The sequence below is a fragment of the Mustela putorius genome, unplaced genomic scaffold (genome assembly GCF_011764305.1).
Source record: "Mustela putorius furo isolate JIRA1106 unplaced genomic scaffold, ASM1176430v1.1 tig00003898_pilon_pilon_pilon, whole genome shotgun sequence".
Classification (NCBI taxonomy): Eukaryota; Metazoa; Chordata; class Mammalia; order Carnivora; family Mustelidae; genus Mustela; species Mustela putorius.
The window spans coordinates 16,742,516-16,748,347 of NW_025422047.1; the positions used below are offsets into that span (position 1 = coordinate 16,742,516).

The window sequence follows — 5,832 nt, forward strand, 5'->3', positions numbered from 1 at the left end:
GCTGAGGACCATATGGTTACACTGGTGAATCTACCAAACATTTAAAGAAGAATGAACACCAATCTTCTTCAAAGTCTTCTAAAAAACTGAAGAGGGAACACATCTAAATTCATTCTATGAAGCTAGCATTATCATTATACTAAAGTCAGGCAGACACTATATGGAAACTGAAGACTAACATCCCTTATGAACACTGATGCAAAAATCTTCAACAAAATACTAACAAACAAAATATAATAACACATTAAAAGGATTATATACCATGACCAAGTGGGATTTATTTCTGGAATGTGAGGATGATTTAACATACAAAACTCTATCAATGCAACATATCACATTAACAGAATGAAGGCAATAACTCATTCAGATATATAACATAATAATGAATATAGTTGGATTCATGTCTGGCACTTTGCTATTTGTTCTCTATATATCATATCTTTTTATTTTTGGTTCTTCTGCTCTTCTTTGTCTTTTGTTATGCTTAATAAGTATTTTTATCTCATTTTAATTCCTATGTTAATTTTTTACTATTTTTTTGAGTTATTTTCTAAGTGGTGCCCTGGGAATTGTAGTATGCATCTTAATTTATCAAAATCTGCTTCAGGTTAATAATAATTGGAATAATACTAATCCAGTAAAATACAGAAATTTTGCCAATATAGTTCCATTGATTGCTCCTTCGTGTTATTGTCATACATATTACATCCGTACAATGTTCTAAACTCAACCCAGTGTTAGGATTTACTTTATACAATCTTTCATCTTTTTAAGGAGTTCTTACCAAAAAAAGTATTTACTCTTATATTTACCATTTCCTGTGTTCTTCATTTCTTTATATAATTTGAATTAATGTCTGGTGTCATCTCCTATTAATCTGAAGAAGTTCCCCCCCGTTTTTTTTTTAAACTTTACACCCAATGTGGGACTTGAACTCACAACCCCAAGATCTAGAGTCACATGTTCTATCAAGTGAGCCAGCCAGGCACCCCTGAAGAAATTTCTTTAATATTTCTTCTAAGGCAAGTCTACTAACAACAAATTCTTTGATTATCTTGAAATGTATTTATTTCACTTTCTTTTTTTTTTAAACGGGAAAAAATAAAGATCTATTTTTTAAAATTTAAATTGTAGCTAACATTTTTAATGAAGTTTTTTTTTTTCCTTGAAAAACTGAAGTCTAGAACACAAGGTCTATATTTTGTGGTAGAGCCAAGTCATGGTGGTTTCTCCTAAGGGTCTTTGCTTCCCAGTTAAAGATCTATTTAATACAAGTTTTATATAACACAGGATCCTTCATAAGGAAATGAAGACCTTCAGTTTGATTTTTATTTTTTATATTTATTTATTTATTTGACAGAGATCACAAGTAGGCAGAGAGGAAGGCAGAGAGAGAGGAGAAAGCAGGCTCCCCGCTGAGCAGAGAGAGAGCCCGACTTGGGGTTCTATTCCAGGATCCTGAGACCATGACCCCAGCTGAAGGCAGAGGCTTTAACCCACTGAGCCACCCAGGCACCCCACGGTTTGATTTTTTTTTTTTAAGATTTTATTTATTTATTTGACAGAGAGAGAGAGAGATCACAAGTAGGCAGAGAGGCAGGCAGAGAGAGGGGTGAAGCAGGCTCCCTGCTGAGCAGAGAGCTCGATGCAGGGCTCAATCCGAGGACCCTAAGATCATGACCTGAGCCGAAGGCAGCAGCTCAACCCACTGAGCCACCCAGGCGCCCCCCTCGGTTTGATTTTTAAAGGGCCATTTTGCTAAACACATAATTCTTGATTTTTCAGTTCTGAAAATATTTACCCCTGTGTTCTGGCTGCCATTGCTTCTGATGAGAAGTTAGCTATAGGTTTTCCGTTTTAAATGATAATTGTTTTTCTTTTTTTGTTTTGAGCATTTTTCTCTTTGTATTTTTCATCAAATGGGAGAAAATTTCAGCTATTATTTCTTTAAGTATTCTTACTACTCTACCTCCCTTTCTCTCTCTTCTTCTGGGATTTCCATTACCCTTATGTGGATATACTTGAATCCCACAGATCTCTGAGGCTGCTTCTTTTTCTTCATTTTTTTTTTCCTCTCAGTTTTAAAGACTGAATAATTTCTTTTGATCTACCTTCAAGTTCACTGATTGTTCTTCTGTCATCTCAAATTTGTTGTTGAACTCCCCAAGTAAATTTTCAACTATTATACTTTTAACTTAAGAATTTTCATTTGGTTCTTTTTTTTTTTTTTAAGATTTTATTTATTTGACAAAGAGAGACAGCAAGAGAGAAAACACAAGTAGGGTGAGTGGGAAAGGGAGAAGCAGGCCTCCCGCCAAGCAAGGATCCAATGCTGGGCTCGATGCTGGGCTCGATGCGGGGCTCGATGCGGGTTCCATCCCAGGACCCTAGGATCATGACCTGAGCTGAAGGCAGACGCTTAATGACTTAGCCACCCTGGTTCACTTTTTAAAAATTGATTATGTCTCTTTACTGAGTTAGCTATTTGTTGTCGTTCTCATATATCTTTTAATTATTTAAACACGATTTCATTGAGTTCTTTGAACATATTTATAACAACTGCTTTGAAATCTTTTCTAAATCCAATATGTGGGCCCACTCAGAAATAGTTTCTATCAACTGCTTTTTTCCCTTAGTATACACATCATATTTTCCTGCTTCCTTGAAACTCCCATAATTTTGTTGTTGAAAGCTGGACATTCTATTTAAAAATTTTTAAAAGTTTTTATTTAAATTCCAGTTAGTTAACGTACAGTGTAGTATTAGTTTCAGGTATACAATTTACTGATTCAGCACTTCCATACATCACCTGGTGCTCATCACGACAATTGCCCTCCTTAATTGTCATCACCTATGTCACCCATCCCCGCGACCCACTCTCCTCTGGTAACTGACAGTTTGTTCTTTATAGTTTAGAGTCTGTTTCTTGGTTTGCCTCTCACTTTCTCTTGCTCTTCCCCCCACCCCCCTGATGGTGATTTGTTTTGTTTCTTAAATTCCTCATATGAGTGAAATCACAAGTATTTGTCTTTTTCTGATTTATTTCACTTAGCATTAAACTTACTAGCTCCATCCATGTCATTGCAAATGGCAAGATTTCATACTTTTTTATGGCTGAGTAATATTCCATTGTATGTAAATACCACATCTTCTTTGTCCACTCATCAGTTGGTGGACATTTAGGCTGTTTCCATATTTGGGCTCTTATAGATGTGCTGCTATAAACATAGGGGTGAATGTATCCCTTTGTATTAGTATTTTTGTTTTCTTTCACTAAATACCTAGTGGTGCAATTGCTGGGTCACAGGGTAGTTCTACTTTTAACTTTGTGAGGAAACTCCATACTGTTTTCCAGAGTGGCTGCACCAGTCTGTATTCTCACTAACAGTGTAGGAGAGTTCCCCTTTCTTCACATCCTTGCCAACACCTGTTGTTTGTTTGTTTTTCTTTCATTCCTTTTTTTTTTTTCTATTTGAGAGTAGTAATTTATTATCTGACCACAGTAAAAAAAATAATCATGGTAGATACCTTAGTTCATCCTTCTAATAAGGCTATTGATCTGGTCTTCCCTGTCACCAGCATCTCCATCTTCTACAAAATGGGTGGTCTTTTTCTTCTCAAGGAGAAGATAATTTGAAGAGCCAAAAAAGTTGTTTGATTCTTTGAAACATGCTCCAACAGTATAGATTTCGTGAATCAGATCCTCCACACAGATGATGCCATATTTGCCAGTTAATGTGTTTATCTGTCAGGGCAATTCACTTATTGTTGTTTTTGCCATCATCATGTTTGTAAATCAATTCATTTACAGACTTCAGGTCATGCTATATATGGTTCCACAATCCTTAGTATGTTAATGGAAGCCTTGTTGAGCTTAACAAAGGTGCCATTGAAGATCTGGCAAAGGTGAAGAAGCTGCAACACCTTTCAAATCTTTGGGCTTACACCACTGATACCTATGATACTGATGACAAATGACAATTTGGTTTCTGCAGGTATGTTAGAAGTTACCAGCTTTTGTTTGTTTGTTTGTTTGTTTCTTTCTTTCTTTTTTTTTTTTTTTAGCACCATCCTGGCCATTTAAATCTCTGTTCTGTAGAACATCTACCTATCTGCCTGTATTCCTTGTGGTAATTCTTAGCTTTTTCAAAGATAAGCTTCCTCCTTGCATTTCTTTTGGGCAAACTTCTTTCTCAAGGTTTTCTGGCAAATAGGAACCTTCTTTTCCTTCTCTTCTGCACACTCCATGGTCCCAGTAGGAAAAGAGGCCTGTTGTTTTTTTGTGTTGTTGATTTTAGCCATTCTGACAGGTGTGAGGTGGTATCTCATTGTAGTATGGATTTGTTATTTCCATGTTGATTAGTAATATTGAGCATATTTTCCTGTGTCTGTTGTATATCTGTATGCCTTCTTTGGAAAAATGTCTAATCATGTCTTCAGTCCATTTTTTAATGGGATTATTCATTTTTTGGATGTTCAGTTTTATAAATTCTTTATATATTTTAGATATTAACTCTTTATCACATATGTCACTTGCAAATACCTTCTATTCCAAAGACTGTCTTTTAGTTTTATTATTTCCTTCATTGTGCAGAAGCTTTTTATTTTGATGAAGTCCCAATAGTTTGTTTTTGCTTTCGTTTCCCTTGCCTCAGGACAGATATCTCATAAGAAGTTGCTATGGCAGATATCAAAGAGGTTATTACCTGTATCTCACTAGGATTTTAATGGTTTCGTGTCTCAAATTTAGGTCTTGATTTAATCCATTTTGAATTTATTTTTGTGTAAGTTGTAAGAAAGTGGTCCAATTTGATTATTTTGCATGTTGCTGTCCAGTTTTCCTAACACTATTTGTTAAGGCTTTCTCCCATTGCATATTCTTTTTTATTTTGTTAAAGATTAACTAACCATGTACTTGTAGGTTCACCTAGGTTTTCTATTCTGTTCCATTGATCAATATTCCTATTTTTGTGCCAGTACCAAACTTTTTTGATCACTACTGCTTTATAATTTGAAGTCCAAAATCATGATGCCTCTGGGAAAGCTGGACATTTTAGATAAAATTCTGTAGCAAATCTGGTTTCTGATTTCTAGCCCCAGTGAGAGTTGTTGCTGTTTTCCCCTTTGCTTGTCTTTTTAAATTTGCCTAGACTCAACCTGTCACTGTCTCCCTCACACCGTGTGCTTACTGACGTCTCTGGTCTTTTCAGGGTCATCCTGTACCTGCATAGCTTAGTGGTTAGCACAGGATTCATCAGAGGTTGTGCTCAAACACCCAGAGCCAGGAGGACTTCCATTTTCTGCTATTAGATATATGTGTGGTTTGGAGAGAACTTTCACATTTTAGGCAGTTTTCACATGTGCCTAACTTTTGCTTTCTAACAGGATCTGTGTGTCTCCTCTGTGTGCATGCAGCCTCTGGTTGGCCAGGGATGGATGGAGAGCTACTATCTATGCCTATTTCCTGATCTCTGTTTTATATTACTGGCTAATCCATTGTTTACCCCCGTCAGGACTGCAACCCCAGCCAGACAACATAACTGGATTTTTCACATTTGTCTCCATATTAAACAAGATTTTCATGACTTGCTCCACTTTGATAGATTACACCACCAATCAAATTTATAGGGCAGTTGGGCATGGAGGAGAAGCCTCTGGGAAAAATGACATAGATTTGATTTTTACCTGATGTGTGGTAATTTTTAATGAACTGACACTTCTCAATTTGTTGTGTGCATTTGATTGATTTCTAGAGCACTGCAATGGATATATTTTATAATTTTGCTTTATACTTGTTTCCCATAGAAAGGATTTGCTTATTTCCTTTCTTTA

At 36.0% G+C, this 5,832-nt stretch overlaps 1 pseudogene; it reads right to left on the bottom strand.

Annotated features, from left to right (window-relative positions):
- Positions 1 to 3,487: 3,487 nt before the first annotated feature.
- On the bottom strand, positions 3,488 to 4,248 carry LOC101691597 (annotated as a pseudogene).
- Positions 4,249 to 5,832: the final 1,584 nt, after the last annotated feature.